Consider the following 20,866-nt stretch of genomic DNA (forward strand, 5'->3'; position numbering starts at 1 on the left):
AGTGGTGTGTCTTAAGCTAGTGTGGACCAATGCATAGTAAACTTCTTAGTGATCAACACGATTCCTTTACATATCGTTGCAGCAAGGTCATTTGAGAAGCTGATAAAAACTTTAAACCCCAGCAAAGTCCAATTTTTGAGGAACCATTGGGCAGATGCATTGCTGATGAGCATCTTCAATGAACACAACATCTTATCAAGTAAGTATACTACCTTTTAACTGAAATTCAAACTAACCTACTTATGAGTATTTTACATGTACAAGTCATTACATAGCCTTTCTAGTACAGGGCCATTAAAACCAAGTGCACAGACAGACGTCTTTTTAACAGTATAGATGTTATGCTTACTAAGTGACTACATTGAATGCATAAAATGAAATAATTTTAGATTTTGTTGCAATAGTTGCATGGATTATAAAGTGTAATATTCGATTTATCCCTATGTCTCAAGTCCTTTACATCTCTCAATGATCACAAGGTGATTAAATGAATCTTAAATTATTTCAGTTTACTTGGCAAAATTAATTGGCTGGCAACCACAGATGATTGCTATTCAGCTCACAACGAAAGTTATTTGGGCATGACTGTTCACTAGTTAGATCCTGGCACAAGAGCCAGAATGCATGCAATGTTGGCATGCATATGATTAAACATTTGCCATTCACGTGATGTATAGGCATAGGCAGTGACTCATTTTCACTATAAGTTTCATATAGTTTAAAAAAAAAAGTTAAGGAGATAGGTAATTGCATTTACTTGATTATGTTAAAATATTTGTACAGAAATTTGAAGATTAATATAATAATACACATAAAAATTGAGCTATTAGTATTTTCTATTTTATAAAAAGAATATGTGAAGTCCAATTGTTTTGACTTTTCCAGTGCTGTAAACAAACATGACTGATGTTTGTAAAAAAGTAATATCTTTTGCTATCAGTTACATTACAGAAGAGAATTACTTTCTCATTTTATAGTGCAAAGCAAGTGAATGTACATGTGCTTTTTCTGTAGTAACCAAGTAATATATGAAATCGAACCAAGTAATACAAATATGGATTTATTTATAAACCTCTGAACGATAATGAAAATAAGCCTCTCGGGACTCCACATGTAAAAAGACAAAATAATCATACAGAAGGTGCAACATAAGCGATATACAGAACAACTCAAGTGAGTGGTACAAACTAAAAGAACATAGTCAGGGCGAGTCACTGCTACTCCACGTGTATATAGGCACAAGTCAGTGGCAGATGGTGCTGCGTGTACTGTGCCATATGCACCCTTCCTACAGGTGTCATCTAGTGGCCTGTCCACACTGATACAGTTGGCAGTTGATTTAAGTATATACATGTGGCAATATACACTCACACTCACATGCTCTAGTAACAGGATAACAGCATTTTCATGTTGAGATATATTTACATCTTTGAAAATTCCAAAAAAGGGCTTTACTGATTTTGTCTTGTTACTTTTATTAAACATAAAATTCAGTTGAATCATTTTTCATGAAGAACTGGTAAAGTATTGAAGTTTTCCAGTATATTGTCATCGCCTACACTGAGCTGGCAATGGTTAGGTTTTCTGCTGAAAGAAATTGTAATTCATCACCTTCAGAGGGCTGATTTAGAATGGCAGTAACTATGTAAAGGCATTTGTGCAATTTGGTACAGAGACTAACATGCTTCAGACTGCCATCACATGATATGGACCTGATGAAGCTGATGTCACCATTCTAAATCAACCCTCTGAAGGTGATGAATTAGAATTTCTTTCAGCAGAAAACCTGACCATTGCCAGCTCAGTGTAGGTGATGACAATATACTGGAAAACTTCAATACTTTACCAGTTTATATGAGGTGTGCTGCACATACATTTAACTTGATTGCAAGCGAAGATGCAAATTCTGGTTTTAAAACTCCCTATAGAAATTCTATGAACAAAGCACATGTTCTTTGGAAACAGCAGTCGCGAAGTATGGTGGCACCAGATAGCATTCACACTGAATTAGTCAGGAGACTGGTACTTCCAAATTCAACTAGGTGGAACTCTATTTAAGATGTTATTGTTCTTCTTAACACAATATTAGGAACATAAAGATCTGCTCTTCATGGACTTTGATTCAGCTATAGATCAAACTTTCAGTGATTAGGATGTGACCATAATGACAGAGCATGTGAAGGTAAATTTGATAAAATAAATGCATAACTTCTTCTTACCTATGAATTCCATTCAGGATATTATTACTATACTTGTTTGCAGATTATGGCACCAGTTGCTGGTGCCCATGGTCAAATTCAAGGAGATGCCCAAGAATGTCTAGGTTCACCCCTGCCAGCAGTTGTGGCAATTGTATGTAAATTGAAGAATGTAATGGCTAGGGGTCTTGCAAATTGCACAGCTTTAGCCAGTACCTTATTAAGTGGTGTAGATAAAAGGTTTGGACTCTACTAGATGATGAACAATGCCAGCTTGCTGTGGCTTTTCATGCAAAATTCCAGTTGATATGAGTGGAAAAATGAGACAACAGCTGAGCGGAAGTAGTGAGAAAACAAATTGAAAAAGTTGTAGAAAAGGCTTTGAGGAACAAAGCCGCTGAAAGTTCAATGGAAAGAGATACTTTGAACAGCAGTGGAAGCAGCAATAACAAAGATGAAGAAGAAGGTAAGAAATAAAGCCCAGAGTCTTGTTAAAATGTCGCTAGATATATATATATAAAAGACTCATTCAATGATGCAGTATATCTTCGGGAACACGTTTTAGTAATTTGTTTATTAAATATAATACCCTTATATCCTCAGGAGCTGCTGTTGAACAACTTCATTCTGTGGGCAAAGACATTTTGTCTCCTAAATGACCCTCACTCTTGGATGATAACTTTAGCATGTCGATGTTCGTGAAGGGAAATGTACACCTTATGTCAGATCTGATTGTTCTGTGATTTAACTTTGATAACTAAATTATTATGAAACAAAATGATTAAGCTGCTTTCTTATTTATCTTCAATGCCCTACCTTAACTTCCCCAACTAAATCGTTTTTATTGAAGGAATGGTAATATTTTTGATTCACTTGCTCATTTCACTATACCCACAACATAAAGCTACTGTTATGAGTTAACGTTTAACTTTAAATTCTGATGAATCTCCTGTAAAGTAATGATTTAATGTTTAATGAAATTACCTGTTTAGTAACAGATTAATGAACAGTGAAGTTAACGTTTTGATTAACATCGCCCAGCTATGGAATAGGCCTATTGCAGGTGATGTTCACTACATACTTTGGAACTTTGATGTGAAAGGTACTGAAAACACCTGTTGTACCAAAAGGATAATATATATAAATCAGGCTTTGAAAAGGGTTCAGATGGCACAATGTGTTGTTGTTGTTGTGGTGTTCAGTCCTGAGACTGGTTTGATGCAGCTCTCCATGCTACTCTATCCTGTGCAAGCTTCTTCATCTCCCAGTACCTACTGCAACCTACATCCCTCTGAATCTGCTTAGTGTATTCATCTCTTGGTCTCCCCCTACGATTTTTACCCTCCACGCTGCCCTCCAATATTAAATTGGTGATCCCTTGATGCCTCAGAACATGTCCTACCAACCGATCCCTTCTTCTGGTCAAGCTGTGCCACAAACTTCTCTTCTCCCCAATCCTATTCAATACTTCCTCATTAGTTATGTGATCTACCCATCTAATCTTCAGCATTCTTCTGTAGCACCACAGCACAATGTGTAGTTTAGTGTAAATGACTGAATGCTGATGTTAAATGAATAATATTGGTTTTGCTGCTTCATACACAGCTTTACAGATGAGTTATGCTTAAATAATGTTGTGGCAAATGAGAAAGTAATTCATATCACTTGCTGAAGGCATTACTATCATCAAGAAATTATAATACACTACACTGTATGTGATCAGCAATATGCAGACAAAACCCGAGAAAAGTGCTCACAAAAAGACTGCATGAGATGCCTTTATATCTTGTTAAGCTTTCTGAGATAGTCATTAACAATAACAGATTTTTGCAGATTATGCAGCTGTCTGCAACAAAATGTCTGCCAGGTTATTGATATTTGTATACAGTATGAACAGCTTCCCTGGCTCACACCTGAAGTTACTTCTACAACTATCAAAGACTCCATCTAAGATAATAAGCTGTGTCCTCCCTGCTGAGAAATCACTAATCCAGTCACAAATTTCATTTGATACCTAGTATGATCATACTTTTATTAGTACGCATTGGCATGGTACTGAGCCACATGCTTTTGAGAAGTCAAGAAATACTGCATCTAATGACGTTTTGCACCCGTGGTTTTCAGGATCACATGTGACAAAAGAGTGAGTTTGGTTTCATGTGACCTACTGTTTCAAAATCTGTGCTGTTAGGCATTGGGGTCATCAGGCTGTTCAAAGTACATTGGATTGGAATATGTTTTCAGATTCCACAACAGAAAGATGACAATGATATTGGACTGTGGCATTGTGGATAACTTCTGCTACCTTCTTTGTATATGGATGTGACCTGCACTTTCTTCCAGCTGCTGCACACAGTTTTTTGTTTGGTAGGTTTATGGAGTATTATGGATAAAAGAGGAGTAACTTAATGGCAAATTCTGTATAGAATCTGCTAGGGACTGCATCGGGTCTTGGCGTCTCACTCAGTTTTAGCTCTTTCTCAATGTTTCTGACACTAATATTTGTATCAATCATCGTTTCAGTTGTATAAAAATTAAACTGGGCCACTACCGGTTGTAGCATATCATTTTCTCACCGTGCCTTGATGTTCAGCCTATTGATATGTTTTTCCCCAGGGCCAGGGGATGAAAGCTATTTTACAGCCTGGAGATAATGAGCCAGTCTTCCATGAATGCTGCTAAATGTTTGGAGGTGTGGACAAAGTACTATTTTCAAGTAAGAGTGATTTTTATCAAGATAACTGATGTTTTTCAGTACCTGTCCAAAATAAACCCTAAGAGAAAGCATCTCTTTATTGAGTTTTGGAAATGTCCATTGTAGATGTTTGCACTGTGTTCCTTCAGCTGATTGGCCTAAAGGCCCATATGTCAAAAAAAATAATTTCGCAGCATGGTTTTTGGAGCTCAAAAAATGGGAAGTCAGTTGGCAGCCCTCATGGGTTGCAGGAGAGCGTGTTGCGGAATGTATTTTGCAAGTCAGTAAACAGTGATCAGTAAAATTGTTTGCAGAACATTTCAAAGGGGTTCACAGGACCGAATGAGGTGGCGCAGTGGTTAGCACACTGGACTCGCATTCGGGAGGACGACGGTTCAATCCCGTCTCCGGCCATCCTGATTTAGGTTTTCCGCGATTTCCCTAAATCGCTTCAGGCAAATGCCAGGATGGTTCCTTTGAAAGGGCACGGCCGCTTTCCTTCCCCATTCTTCCCTCACCCGAGCTTGCGCTCCGTCTCTAATGACCTCGTTGTCGACGGGACGTTAAACACTAATCTCCTCCTCCTCCTCCAAAGGAGTTCACAAATTTGTTTCTGTATGTGGGTGAGGGATATGGCTTGCAAATTTGGCTGTTTTCATGTCGAATGTTGCACTTCATTGGGTATCTACGAACTCTGTAGGAACAGGTTGCATAGTAGAGTTTGGTGCCATTAGTTAACTGGAAGTGTAATTTAGTGGCTGAGGTGAACTTGGCAATGTGTATTAGAAGACAATAAATTCAGTTTGTTCCTGCGGAAATTTGAAATGTGGTGTTTTTGTGTGTATTCTATTTCTTTACCTTCAACTGTTATGCTAGTTCCTTTATGGCTGAGATTATGGTCAGAAAATTCTAGTTACCAGTTGGAGATGCTGTTGTGTCTATGCTGCTCAGTTCCAATCCAGTGACTGAATCTGAGTCTTGAAAATAGTTAGGTTGCCGCATCAGTATAGGAATAGTAACAACTTTACCCTTGTGTCACGGGTGCAAGCGATATTGCTGATCCTTATTTAGACTGATAGTGTTTGCACAGTAGTGCAGTATATTAATCTGGATCTGCCAACAAACATTTCCAGTTGAATCAGTGCACCAGTATGTCATGTGAGTTGTCACACATGCTGCTCATCGCTAAAGCCTGTGTGGACAACAGTTGTGTACTTGAGTGGAAATTTGTACGATGTCACAGAAGCTCTGAGGAGTTATGGAGCATTTTATTCTGATTTTTTTAAAGGAACATTTGAAAACAGTGTTTGGCCCTTATGCTTTTGCCTTGCTACAAACCATAACATGTAGACTTGGCAGTAACAATCGGTTTCTGATATTTCATTTCTGTCTTTTGCAAGTGCAGGCAGCGTAAAGACCAGAGGCCGGTAGATACCTTAGGAATGGCGGTTATCGCCGAAACAACTGGTTTTAGGTTATTCCAGATTTTTCCATGGCAGTTTAACCTGACTGTCTAAACTGCTCAGAATAACCAATTTCTGAAATAACTGATTTTCAGTCTTTTATTCCTATTATTTTCCATAATAAACATAGAAATTGAACAGTGATTGAAAAATTTCGACCCTCTCCATTTCAATGTATATAGAATCAAAATATTAAATTAAATAGGCAAACAAAAGAAAACATAGTCCGTTCACCATTTGCTCTTTTCGTGGAAAGTGATAAGTGGTTGAATACTGCAGAACATCACCGGTATTGTCATATTGATTCTAATTTTTTGAAACTCTGCTCAAACATCAGGTTGTGTTTAGGGATTATATAAGTATTTGGGCATTATGAGCAATCAGGGGTAAAGATTGAAAACTGAGTTTGAAGAACCGTGTTTATCCTGCTAATTTGTCTGCTTTCATGGACCACAAGCAGATAAAGGCATATTATGTAGACAAAAGAAGCAGATCAGGTACTTTCTATTTTTATTGTATGCTATGAATGAACTGTTCTTAAGTTTCGAATTTATTACTTCCTATTTATTGTTTCATACAAATGGCAGACAAAGCTTTAGTATTTTAAAGCAGATGATGCATTTTACTTCATTATTGCATCACAAAAATGTTTCCAGGCTAGGGTTGGTATCATTCTGGAATACATTGAATGTCTGGAGACGAGAACGAAAAACTATTGCATAGATCAGGTGAGGTTAAGTCTTGTGCCCTGCACGTACACGCATACCTTAAGCCGCGAAACACGGCAACAGGGAGAGACATTGTGGTCTGAGCAATGCTGTATCAGTTCTTATGCCATGTGCTTGTTGCTCGTTTCTGTCGTCATTGGTAGTGAAATAGCATTGTTCGTTTTTCTCATTCTCCACGAAAACGCAATTTTCCTAACCAGTGCAAATGTTAGGAATAAAAGTTATTCGTTTTTTAAAGGTGATATTTCGGTTTTTTACTTGGTTATTAGTAAAACTTCAAGAATATAATAATTACAATCACAAAGAAAGCAGGTGTTGACAGATGTGAAAATTACCGAACTATCAGTTTAATACGCCACTGCTGCAAAATACTAACACGAATTCTTTACAGACGAATGGAAAAACTGGTAGAAGCCGACCTCGGAGATGATTAGTTTGGATTCCATAGAAATGTTGGAACACGTGAGGCAATACTGACCCTACGACTTAGGCCTATCTTAGAAAATAGATTAAGGAAAGGCAAACCTATGTTTCTAGCATTTGTAGACTTAGAGAAAGCTTTTGACAATGTTGACTGGAATACTCTCTTTCAAATTCTGAAGGTGGCAGGGGTAAAATACAGGGAGCGAAAGGCTGTTTACAATTTGTACAGAAACCAGATGGCAGTTATGAGAGACAAGGGGCATGAAAGGGAAGCAGTGGTTGGGAAGGGAGTGAGACAGGGTTGTAGCCTCTCCCCAATGTTATTCAGTCTGTATATTGAGCAAGCAGTAAGGGAAACAAAAAAAAAAAAAAAAAAAATAAACTCCACGGAGAGAAGTAAAAACTTTGAGGTTCACCGATCACATTGTAATTCTGTCAGAGACAGCAAAGGACCTGGAAGAGCAGCTGAACGGAATGGACATGGTCTTGAAAGGAGGATATAAGATGAACGTCAACAAAAGCAAAACGAGAATAATGGAATGTAGTCGAGTTAAATCGGGTGATGCTGTGGGAATTAGATTAGTAAATGAGATGCTTAAAGTAGTAAATGTGTATTGCTATTTGTGGAGCAAAATAACTGATGATGGTCGAAGTAGAGAGGATATAAAATGTAGACTGGCAATGGCAAGGAAAGCATTTCTGAAGCAGAGAAATTTGTTAACATCGAGTATAGATTTAAGTGTGAGGAAGTCGTTTCTGAAAGTATTTGTATGGAGTGTAGCCATGTATGGAAATGAAAGATTGACAATTAATAGTTTAGACAAGAAGAGAATAGAAGCTTTCGAAATGTGGTGCTACAGAAGAATGCTGAAGACTAGATGGGTAGGTCACATAACTAATGAGGTGGTATTGAATAGAATTGGAGAGATTAGATTAGAGATTAGATTAGATTAGATTAGATTAGTACTTGTTCCATAGATCATGAATACGACACTTCGTAATGATGTGGAACGTGTCAGGTTAATAAAAGCTGTCTACACAAGATATTACATTACACAAAATTTTACATGACACTTAATATTTTTAATTTTTTTTACTCACTTATTATATCCAAAAATTCATCTACTGAGTAGAAGGAGTTGCCATTAAGAAATTCTTTTAATTTCCTTTTAAATGCTATATGGCTATCTGTCAGGTTTTTGATGCTATTAGGTAAGTGACCAAAGACTTTCGTGGCAGCATAATTTACCCCCTTGTGAGGCAAAGTTAGATTTAACCTTGAGTAGTGAAGATCATCCTTTCTCCTAGTGTTGTAGCCAAGTACACTGCTATTACTTTTGAATTCGTTCGGATTGTTAATAACAAATTTCATAAGTGAATATATATATTGTGAGGCTGCAGTGAAGATGTCAAGTGTCTGCAGGATGATGTTGGATGAGCTCCAGCAATTATTCTGATTACACGCTTTTGTGCAATGAACACTCTTTTACTCAATGATGAGTTACCTCAGAATATGATGCCATACGAAAGCAGAGAATGAAAATAGGCATGGTAAGCTAATTTACTGAGATGTATATTTGCAATGACCCTAATAGCAGAAGTAGCTGAACTCAATTTGTGGCACAACTTGACTAGAAGAAGGGACCAGTTGGTAGGACATGTTCTGAGGCATCAAGGGACCACCAAATTTATTATTGGAGGGCAGCGTGGAGGGTAAAAATCGCAGAGGGAGACCAAGAGATGAATCCACTAAACAGATACAGAAGGATGTAGGTTGCAGTAGGTACTGGGAGATGAAGAAGCTTGCACAGGATAGAGTAGCATGGAGAGCTGCATCAAACCAGTCTCTGGGCTGAAGACCACAACAACAACTACAACATTAGTAAAAAATTAAAAACGCCCGTTTTAACCGAAACCAAACAATTACCGGACAAAAGCGGTTATTCAGAACTAAAATCCGGTATCGGTTTTAACTGGTCGGTTTTTACCTGCGGTGAGGCGCGTCGGTGGTGATGCGCCTTGCGCTTGGGCAGCCCGCCGGAGGTGGAGGCCGCGGCTGCGGGGGCGGCCCTGGGGTGGTGGGCGCGCAGGCGCCTCGCCGCCGCCTCCGGCTCCGAGTCGCTCTCCGAGCTGCCAGCGGGGGCGGCAGCGGCAGCGGGCGGCGGCCGGCGCAGGCTGGCCACGGCGTGCGGCCGCGGCGAGCGCTTGGCCGACAGCGGCTCCGACTGCGCCAGGCACGACAGGTTCAGCCCGCTGTAGTAGCGGAAGCACAGCAGCTTCTCGCAGTCTGCAACAGGCGCGCGGCCGTCCCACAGCGTTCACTGCATACCCGTACACCGTCTATCCTCCTCATTTTATTTGCTGGCAATGGATTTTGACCTGTCGCCTAGATACGAGGTGTGATCAAGAAGTAACGGGAATTTCTTAATTTCGCGTGCTTTATACACACACTACTGACCATTAAAATTGCTACACCCAGAAGAAACGCAGATAATAAACGGGTATTCATTGGACAAATATATTATACTAGAACTGACATGTGAATACATTTTCACGCAATTTGGGTGCATAGATCCTGAGAAATCGGTACCCAGAACAACCACTTCTGGCCATTCACTCAAACAGAGCGTGGATGCCGTGTACAGGTAAAGCTGCCCATGAAGCTTCAGCACGATACCACAGTTCATTGAGTAGTGACTGGCATATTGTGACGAACCAGTTGCTCGGCCACCATTGACCAGACGTTTTCAATTGGTGAGAGATCTGGAGACTGTGCTGGCCAGGGCAGCAGTCGAACATTTTCTGCATCCGGAAAGGCCCGTACAGGAACTGCAACATGCGGTCGTGCATTATCCTGCTGAAATGTAGGGTATCGCAGAGATCGAATGAAGGGTAGAGCCACGGGTCGTAACACATCTGAAATGTAACGTGCACTGTTCAAAGTGCCGTCAATGCGAACAAGAGGTGACCGAGACGTGTAACCAAAGGCACCCCATACCATCACGCCGGGTGATACGCCAGTATGGCGATGACGAATACACGCTTCCACCGCGATGTCGCCAAACACGGATGCGACCATCATGATGCTGTAAACAGAACCTGGATTCATCCGAAAAAATGACGTTTTGCCATTCCTGCACCCTGGTTCGTCGTTGAGTACACCATCGCAGACGCTCCTGTCTGTGATGCAGCGTCAAGGGTAACTGCAGCCATGGTCTCCGCGCTGATAGCCATGATGCTGCAAACTTCGTCGAACTGTTCGTGCAGATGGTTGTTGGCTTATGGTTCAAATGGCTCTGAGCACTATTGGACTTAACATCTGAGGTCATCAGTCCCCTAGAACTTAGAACTACTTAGACATAACTAACCCAAGAACATCACACAACACCCAGTCATCACGAGATGGTTGTTGTCTTGCAAACATCCGCATCTGTTAACTCAGGGATCGAGACGTGGCTGCACGATCCGTTACAGCCATGCGGATAAGATGCCTGTCATCTCGACTGATAGTGATACGAGGCAGTTGGGACCCAGCAAGGCGTCCCGTATTACCCTCCTGAACCCACCGATTCCATATTCTGCCAACAGTTATTGGATCTCGACCAACGCGAGCAGCAATGTCGCGATACGATAAACCGCAATCGCGTTGTAGGTGTCACCACCGGCGCCAACCTTGTGTGAATGCTCTGAAAAGCTAATCATTTTCATATCACAGCATCTTCTTCCTGTCGGTTAAATCACGTGTCTGTAGCACATCTTCCTGGTGTAGCAATTTTAATGGCCAGTAGTGTACCCTCGTTTTAGGATAATATCAAAAAACCTTAAGATCGTAGTTTATGTAGATACAAGCAGACAAGTGTTCAAAACGAGAGCGAACACCATACACACACTCACAGACGAGCGCGCGCGCGCCCACACACACACACACACACACACACACACACACACACACACACAGAGAGAGAGAGAGAGAGAGAGAGAGAGAGAGAGAGACGAGCCATTGGTTGAATCGGAACCTGAACAAGCTGGTGTCAGAAGGGGTAAATAATATTATGTTTCTTGGATTTATCAAAGTCAAGCACTAGTTACTCTCTCGATTATTCTTGGGGACCTTTTCAATGGTTCAAATGGCTCTGAGTACTATGGGACTTAACATCTGAGGTCATCAGTCCCCTAGAACTTAGAACTACTTAAACCTAACTAACCTAAGGACATCACACACATCCATGCCCGAGGCAGGATTCGAACCTGCGACCGTAGCGGTAGCGCGGTTCCAGACTGAAGCGCCTAGAACCGCTCGGCCACTCCGGCCGGCAGGGGACCTTTTCACCTAACGACTGGACAGTGGTTTGCGGCGCTGTTATCTTATTAATTTTTGATCTAGTGGAGTGAAATGAAGTAAACGCATGATGGACGAAGCAAGGAGTCTGAACAAGCAAAGAGAGAGTTCCTGGTAAATGAAGTCTACTAGAATCAAACATCGGCGTTAATTCGAGGAAGAAATGCCTGAGAATTTACTTTTGGAGCACAACATTGTGTGGAAGTGAATCACGGACTGCGAGAAAACCGGAAACGAAAAGAATCGAAGCCTTTGAGATGTGGTGCTGTAGAAGGATCTTGGATATTAGATGAACAGATAAGATAAGAAATCAGGACGTTCTTTCGCAGAATCGGCGAGGAGACGTAATACTGGAGAACATTGACAAGAAGTGAGAAGACGACAGCACATGTGGTGAGTCATCAAGGAATAACTTCCATTGTACTTGAGGAAGCCGTAGAGGTTTAAAAGGAAGGGCAGGAAGACGGGGACTGGAATATATCCAACAACTACCTGAGGACACTGTATTAAAGAGGATGGCGTGGGAGAGGAATTCGTAACGAGCGGCATCAAATGATTCAGTAAGCTGATGAAAAAGAAAGATCAAATCTGACAAATTCTTGAAGTCCTCTTCGAAGGCTTTTTCCAGTGCCACAGAAAAAAGTATGATTTCCAATACGAAGCGAAGTCGCTATCATAATTTGGCACCTTTAAATGTTACTGATTACTAGCGCGCGTCAGAAAATTCGCCACGCTGTCCGTCAACATCACCAAATTGACCTTATTTTTGCAAGATATGTATCAGCCACAGCAATCGATCCCACGAGAAAACCTGGGCCATAATTCTGATAATTTGCAGTTATGACGTTCTGAATGTGCAGCTTTTATGAATGCTAGCTTATCTGTTGTCTGGCACTTTATGTGCGAACCCGAAGTACTGTACAGCGCTTTGTCCATTGTGTCAAAGTGCGCGGTTTCTAAGTTGCAGTTAGTGCCAGAGATCTCTTTGCTTTGAAGTTTTATGTTGCGATTCACAAATGCAGCGTAAATGAATGAAACGAATGAGTGTGTCATTAAAGAAGAAACATAGTGCTATTTAATTATTAACAACGCTGTTTTCCGTCAATTTCTTTGGACTGTAAAAAGGACACTGTTCATGTGAAATTCATATGCAGGAGATGCGCTGTTCTTCAACGTGTATGGCATGATTAAATCGATATCATTAACGTAATCTCGTAATAATTCTTCACTTGCTTACGTTTATTAACTTTGATTTAATCCTTCTGAACACGTATGTGTAGTTGACGTAGTACATACTCTTCTCGCGCACAATAACGTGTTCTCTCGAACAAGATATCAAAATATGTTCGATAGACGTGACACCCTGCTTTCTCGTCATCCTTTACCTTCAACATCCCCCGAACAGGAGGGCTCTGGGTATCACTCCGTTGTGGAGCATTATAACAATTATGGTCCAAATTTTTCGCGAGATCGATTGCTGGGGCTTATATTTTGCAAGTGTGCTTTTTTGCTCCTTAAAATATGAAGTCGAGTTGGTGATACTTCCTTGCACGTGAAACAGCATCTCAATATTTAATCGTTCAGGTTATGTTTTGGTAGCTTGTTTGAACCAACTCATCCTATGTATTTCTAGAATATATTAAAGCCAAAGGGTCATTACTTCCTGGATTCAGAGCAGTCCTATGCGGCAGCAAGCAGGTGACTTTGTGTCGAGAGAGCTGCACGCACAGACACAGAGTGTGGTGTACTGACCGTGGTGCGTGAGCGCGGGCTGCGGCAGGTCCAGCAGCCACATGGCTTCTCCGGAAGGCGCGCCCACTCCCTCGCTAAGGCAGGCCAGCCACTGGGACGGTTCGTTCTCATCTGCAACAACAAACCACAGCACTTACACTCCCTGCACGCATCTCCTCTCTATATGGTACAGAATTACGCGGATGGTAGTCCACCCACGAAGGAGATAGCTTACAACACCCTCAGTCGACCAATACTTGAGTATTCGTCTCCAGTCAGTGATACGTACCTGGCAGGATAGATAGAGGAAATAAAGAGGACAAGCACTTTTCGTTACAGAGCATATATATTATTTCTCAAGTCAACATCCCTTTTTCTTGCCACATACTAGCCGCACATAGCGATGAATGAGGTATCGTTAGAAAGGTTTTTCAACTGGCTTCTGACACTGCATACTGATTTTGCGCTAAAACTTACTATGTGTGAAAATTTTTATGAAGCTAACTTATTAATCACGAATGAGAGACTACCTTTTCGTCTTATCTTATGACAAATACCATTTTATTTGTTTTAAAGTACCTATTAACTTGTATCAGCATTGTCACAGATAATAATCGTGACCACTGCGGTAGTCCATTACCTCTGTCCGTCGTACAAGCTGACTTTTCCAAACGAATATATTTTCCGAAACGACAACCATTTTTATCCTTGTCGCCTTGAATTGTTATTTATCTATTGCTACTGCGGCTTAAAGTGTTTACGTAAAGCACAATGTTTTATTAAAATGAAGAAATACCGTTAGAGGTTTTGTGGCGTTAGTCATACTCTAGATAAGAAGCGAACACTAACCTGTACATTACGAATTTATTCATTTATTTATTTGTATTTTATATTCGTGTTTCTCATTAAATTTCTCCTCAACAACCGGTAAATGTAAATATTACGATCAAAAGTTGCAAATTAAAGTAGTACTGATAGGAAATGTGTATACAGGGAGGTGCTATAAATTCATGATTATTATTTCACGTCGTTCGGTTCATTTTTAAAGATATTTTCTCTTCGCTCCAACTACCCTTATCCAAACGATTACACTTCTGCCAAATACTGTCATTATTTAAAACTACGAAAGTGCGAATATTGCGCAAGGTTCCCCTGGTCATTTACTAACCGCCGAAGCAAGAGACACGTTCTGCATCACAGTTACAATTCCGAGAGCTTACTTTACGAAAAGAATCAACTGGGTATATAAAACATGTGTCAGAAATTTTAGGGATTTATTCTTGACATCAGAACATTACAAACAGTTCATACCAACATGAGTCCAAAAATCCTTTGTTAGGGAGATGTGAAAGGATTTATTACTCATGCCACAAAAACGATATCGAAGACATTTACATTTACAAAAATTGCTCCAAGTAACCACCGTCTTCTTCTATGCATGTACGTTGTACAAACCTTCTGGTGTGTTCTGTATCTGGTCAAATGCATTTTAGATACGCTTCCTCAGAACGTGACATTGGGTACTGGAGTTGAATACAGCCAGGATTGTCCACAAAGGAAAAGAACCATCGGATTCAAATCTGGAGATCAGGCCATGCTGTGGATCCCCCTCGACCAGTCAATCTCTCGGAAACTGGTTATCAAGCTACTGGCGAACTATCCATGTAAAGTGAGGTGAAACGCCATCGTGCATAAACCACCTTGGTTGGATGACTTCGAAAGGTACTTCAGGGTAATTAAGCAACTCATGCCTGAGGAACTGGAGACAGGTTTGTCCTGTAAGACGTTGCGAGAAGAAGTAGGGGCCGATGAGATGATCATGAATGATCCCACCCCACACGTTGAGGCTGAACCTCTGTTGATGGCTATCTTGTCGCACTTAATAAGGGTTTTCGTAAGGCTAGACGTGACTGTTATATTGAAGGAACCATCACGTGAAAAGCCACCAGTTAATAAAGTGCACGCTTAGAATTGAAGAAACACAACACGCCGCTCTAAATGCGTTGACAGAATGTCTGCCTCATTTAATCCTTACCCCCCTTTAAGACGATATAGGTGCAGAAGATTCTGATGCAGAAAATTCCAGATCGTCAGATGATTAACGCCTTCCCTTCCTGCAATCCTCCTCGTACTGGTTGATGGGGTTTCATCCACAGAATTCATTCACCAAGCTCATGCGTTCGTACATCGCATGGTCTCCCGTCATCCACAACGCTCTTCTCGCATGAGCCTCTCTCACGCAAGCGTTGGTGGAGTCGTACCAACGTCCTTGCACTATGTATATGCCTCCCAAAATAAGGTTCAACACAAAGTTGATGTGCTGCATCTTCATGCACACTCACTGGGCAGTACATGTAGTATTTGTCTGCTACTTCAGACATCATTGTGATGTGTTGGGATAGAAATTATTCCTCTGACTGTTGAGTCAGAGGAAATAAAGCAAATGCCATGACCAACTGTAAGAAGAAAGTAAGTAAACACGCATATTGGCGGTAAATTTTATAACCAGGAGTCACTACAGAGAATTTCTTTCATACCTCCCTAAAGAAAGATTTTAGGACCCTTGTTCATTTGAACTCTTTGTAATGATCTGATGTCAAGAATATATCCCAAAAGTTTCTGACACGGGTTTTTATACATATTGTATATTGCTCGACCGACGTATCCCTCGCGAAAAGACCACTAAGGTAAAATTAGAGATTAGAGTTCAAAATCGTTTTTGCCACCTCCATTTCACGACTGGATCAGGAAGGATGGAATGATAGTGATATACAAGGTACCAAACACCACACATCATATCACTATAAGGTGAATTGTGGGGTATAGATGTACATGTTGATGGTATGGCCGTCAACTTACTGCAGCCTAAATTAAAGCGTTTATCCGTTTTTTTCTTTTTTGTTTTCTTTTCTTTTTTTGGGGGGGGGAGAGGGGGGGCAAGAACAGCTCTTTTGTGCACCTATATTTTTGCTTCTATTGCCATTTCAGCTTGACTTGTCTTTAAAGGCCAGTAAGAAGTGTAGGTTCACATTAATTTGTGAACATTCTGTAAAGCAGTTGAAAAATTTTAGTAAATGCGAACTATATGATAGAATTTGGACTCGTCTACATTATTTCGTATGACGTTTAATTTGCTTCATTAAATTACTATAAATTCAACATTCAATGTAACAACATACGTAGTTCGGTATTAAATGATACGGAGAATGAAAACATGAAAAAGCACCTGTAATATGCTAGAAAAATTCAAAGGTCAAGATCGCATAAATATTTCTTTATTTAAAACAACTGGTTTGACAGACTTTCATCTTCAAGTCTGTAACAAAATGTCTCATAATTTGAGTTAATACTTAATATTTGACATTAAAGTTTTGGTTTGGCATTTGGAACTGTATATTTACACAGCTTAAAAAGTCTTTTGTTATGAAACGTGTTCACGTTGGACACGTGTCATAACAAAAAGATTTTTTGAATTATGCAAATATACAGTTCCACATCCGTTTTTCGTAATGCCAAACTAAAACTTTTATCTCAAACATTATGTCTTAACTGATGTTGTGGGACATATTCCATGTGTATGATGAAGATGACAACAAAGTCTGTCGAAACCGGTTGTGTCAGATGAAGAAATATTTATGCGGTCTTGGCTTTTGATTTCTTGGCAGCTAAAACAGATCGCTCCATTTGTCTTCTCATGTTGTGGAGAGGTGATTAGGGAAAACCGAGGTACGTAATGCGACTAAATTATGCCTTTATTTTTTAAGATGCTTTTATATCACTGTTAGTAGCAGCTGGAAATTTACAACATACAGATAAAATAATTTATTCTACCTGGTATTCAACTCTGCGCGATCACGGAAACCAACAATACTTCGACCTTAATTCATCCCTGTTAGTGTAATTTTTATTCCCTTCTGCTGTTACTCAGAAACTGCACTAACCTTTGCGTTACCGCCTACCACACAGGGGGCCCGGGTTCGATTCCCGACAGGGGACTGGGTGTTGTGAGTCCTTCTTCATCATTTTCATCATCATTGACTCGCAAGTCGCCGATGTGGCGTCAACTAAAAAGGACTTACAATATGGCTGCCGAACTCTCCCGAATGGGGCCTCCCGGCCAACAGTGCCATACAATCATTTCCATTTTTTACACTAACCTATACCACTCAGTCGTACCAGGAACTAGAGGGAAGCGACGCTGTGTCATCCGTGTAGGTGCTTTTACTGCATTACTGGTAAGCGATCCGTTCTAAGAGGCCTCGGCTGGACGGTACTCGTAGAAGACCCGGAGATCTCCGGCAGGTAGCAGGAACTAAGCGCAGCAGCAGAAGGCAAATATGTGGCAGCGAAAATAAATTAACAGTCGGCGAAGCCAAAAGAAGACAGGCGTTAAAGTTCCCCGTAACCTTGAACCGCCGAGGAAACAAGCGCTCCGCGGCAGCGCGCGGCCTTCCAGAATAAGTTGTTGTGTCATTAGCGGCTGCAGGATCCGCGAAATGACGCAAATGCAATTTATGACCGGCCCGAACTGCCCCTCAGGGAAAAACGCCGCCGCATCGTGACGGGCGGCACTAAAAAGACGAAATTAGGAAGAAGTGGCGCAATCCAACGGCGGGCGGGAGACTGCTTATGATGTCAGCTCTCGGCAGTACGATCTGCGCTAAACTCACGTGAAATGCCAGTGCCAATACGCTACTGGAGAGAAACAGACAAGTATAAAAAACTACCAACGAACGAATCAGTATAATAAACGATTTTCTACCACGCATACTCAATCTTGGAATGGTCAGTGAAAAACTTCAAAAAAATGGTCCAAATGGCTCTGAGCACTATGTCCCCTCGTGCGCCGACTATAACACCACGTTTAAACACACTTAAATCTTGCTAACCTGCCGTTGTAACAACTGTAACCGATCTAACAAAAAAAAAAAAACAAAAAAAAAAGGGGGTTCAAATGGCTCTTGAGCACTATGGGACTTAACATCTGAGGTCATCAGTCCCCTAGAACTTAGAACTACTTAAACCTAAGGACATCACACACATGCATGCCCGAGGCAGAATTCGAACCTGCGACCGTAGCAGCAGCGCAGTTCCGGACTGAAGCGCCTACAACCGCTTGGCCAGAGCGGCCGGCTGCCTCCGACACTTGTCGTCTTATAGGTGTTGCCGACCGGGCGCCGTATTCTGCCTGTTTACATGTCTGTGTATTTGAAAACGCTTGCCTATACCAGTTTCTTTGGCGCTTCAGTGTATATACACTGCAAAAAATTAAAGGTCATAACGCTGCCTTCGGATACACCTGAAGTTACTTTTACGTGTGAAGGTTTCTCTCCGTTAAGAATGACCCTGTTAGGTGCCTCTTTCAGCATCTAAGGTCTTGTTTTCCTCTTGAAGTTTTTCAGCCGGCCGCGGTGGTCTAGTGGTTCTGGCGCTGCAGTCCGGAACCGCGGGACTGCTACGGTCGCAGGTTCGAATCCTGCCTCGGGCATGGGTGTGTGTGATGTCCTTAGGTTAATTAGGTTTAAGTAGTTCTAAGTTCTAGGGGACTGATGACCACAGATGTTAAGTCCCATAGTGCTCAGAGCCATTTGAATCATTTTTGAACAGCAGCAATTGCTGTCGGGTTTTGAAAGTGATTCTCATTGACAGGACGTGATACGTCTTCGGTCCCTGTCGGTTAGGTTCTTTTACGACCACTGTCCTTACGCCGTGGTACATTACCGCGTGTCGTACACCGTTCTTTGTAGACACTTAGGACAATACACCATATTCGCAACATCATTCACGGGCACATCCAAACACGATAGCTCCTTCCCTGCCATTCTCTCACGTCTCCACGTCGACCCATCTATACAACCGACCTGCACATACTTAGCACTGTCACGACTTACGTCTCCTGTGTAGGGTCACAACCACAGCGCAGAGACGCCAGGTTGCTCTTTTAACGGGATAGTAAGTATTTTGTCCAGTGAGATTACCTTAGATGTAACAAGATTCCGTTGACTAGACTATGCGTGAGATATGATCGCAAGCCGCAGGTGTGTCTGTACAGAGGACTGGAGGCACGGCTCGCGTGTCTGGAGAGAAACCGCCTGGAGCCTGGAGAGTATGACGCTGACCCACTTGCTTGTAGGTCGCCCGGACGTCCGTCTGCATACGCCACGCCTGCGCTACATCTACTTCAGTTTCGCGAACCACACCCGGCGGGTAGAGGGGAGGGGATCCGTGCGGTTTTCCCCGATGTCGAATCTCGCTGCCGCAGAAAATTCGGAACTTTCATTCGTTATGTGAAATTAGCATAGGATATATGACATTAAAAGCACCAGATAAGTTTTGCCATGCGGGTAGTAAGATAACTGACGATATGCGAACAGAGAGAATAGAAAACGCAGACTGCCGATAGCAAGAACATCATTTTTCCACGGAGTTCAAGTCTCTCCTTGGTATCAGATACACCAACGTTCTACAATCATAACGACGTCTGTTTGAAAAGTTCGACGATCTTTGTCATGAAAAAGAATGCAAACATTAGAGAATACTCTAGAATTGCTCGCACTGGTATGGTGGATGCGATTTTCCTTACAGATGCATTGCCTTTTTCCACAACCCTTCCGACAAATCTAAGTTTTCCACTTCCTTTCCCTAATACTGATTTTACGTCATCGCCCAATTTCATATCGCTTCTCAGTATTACACCTTAATATGTTCTGTACTAATCTTGTAATCGGGTACTACCCGGTTCTTTGTCTTTGTTGTGGGAAATATTTCGCATTTATCCACAGTGATAGAGAACTGCCATTTTCCTACACCAAGTGGAAATCTTGTCCAAATGTTTCTGTATTTACTTTCTGTAGCCCGCGACGATATTTTCCTGTAGACGACAGGGTCCCCACGAAACAATTTTAAGGTGCTGCCGATCCTGTCACATGAACCGTTTATGTACGTATATTGACAACATTGCTGGTCCTACAACTCCTCGTTGGGCCACATCCGATGTTATTATCTTTGCTGTTGGATATTCACCACGCCTTATAGAGTTCTGGGTTTTATTAGTCAAATATGCCTCGAGCAAATCACGTATTTCAATCATGTATTTTTAAAGGTACGTGGTATGGTCCTATCTTGGTTAGAAGTCAATGGCGTGGTACACAGGACGATGGAATCTAAGAAATGACATATTGTCAGACAGAAGTAAGCGACCTTGTAAATGTTCAAACACTAATTTATTATTGTCAAGATCGACACTAATTACTACAAACATTCATAATACCGGTTTCAGCAGATTAACT

This window comes from Schistocerca cancellata, chromosome 3 (assembly GCF_023864275.1).
Source record: "Schistocerca cancellata isolate TAMUIC-IGC-003103 chromosome 3, iqSchCanc2.1, whole genome shotgun sequence".
Taxonomy (NCBI): domain Eukaryota; kingdom Metazoa; phylum Arthropoda; class Insecta; order Orthoptera; family Acrididae; genus Schistocerca; species Schistocerca cancellata.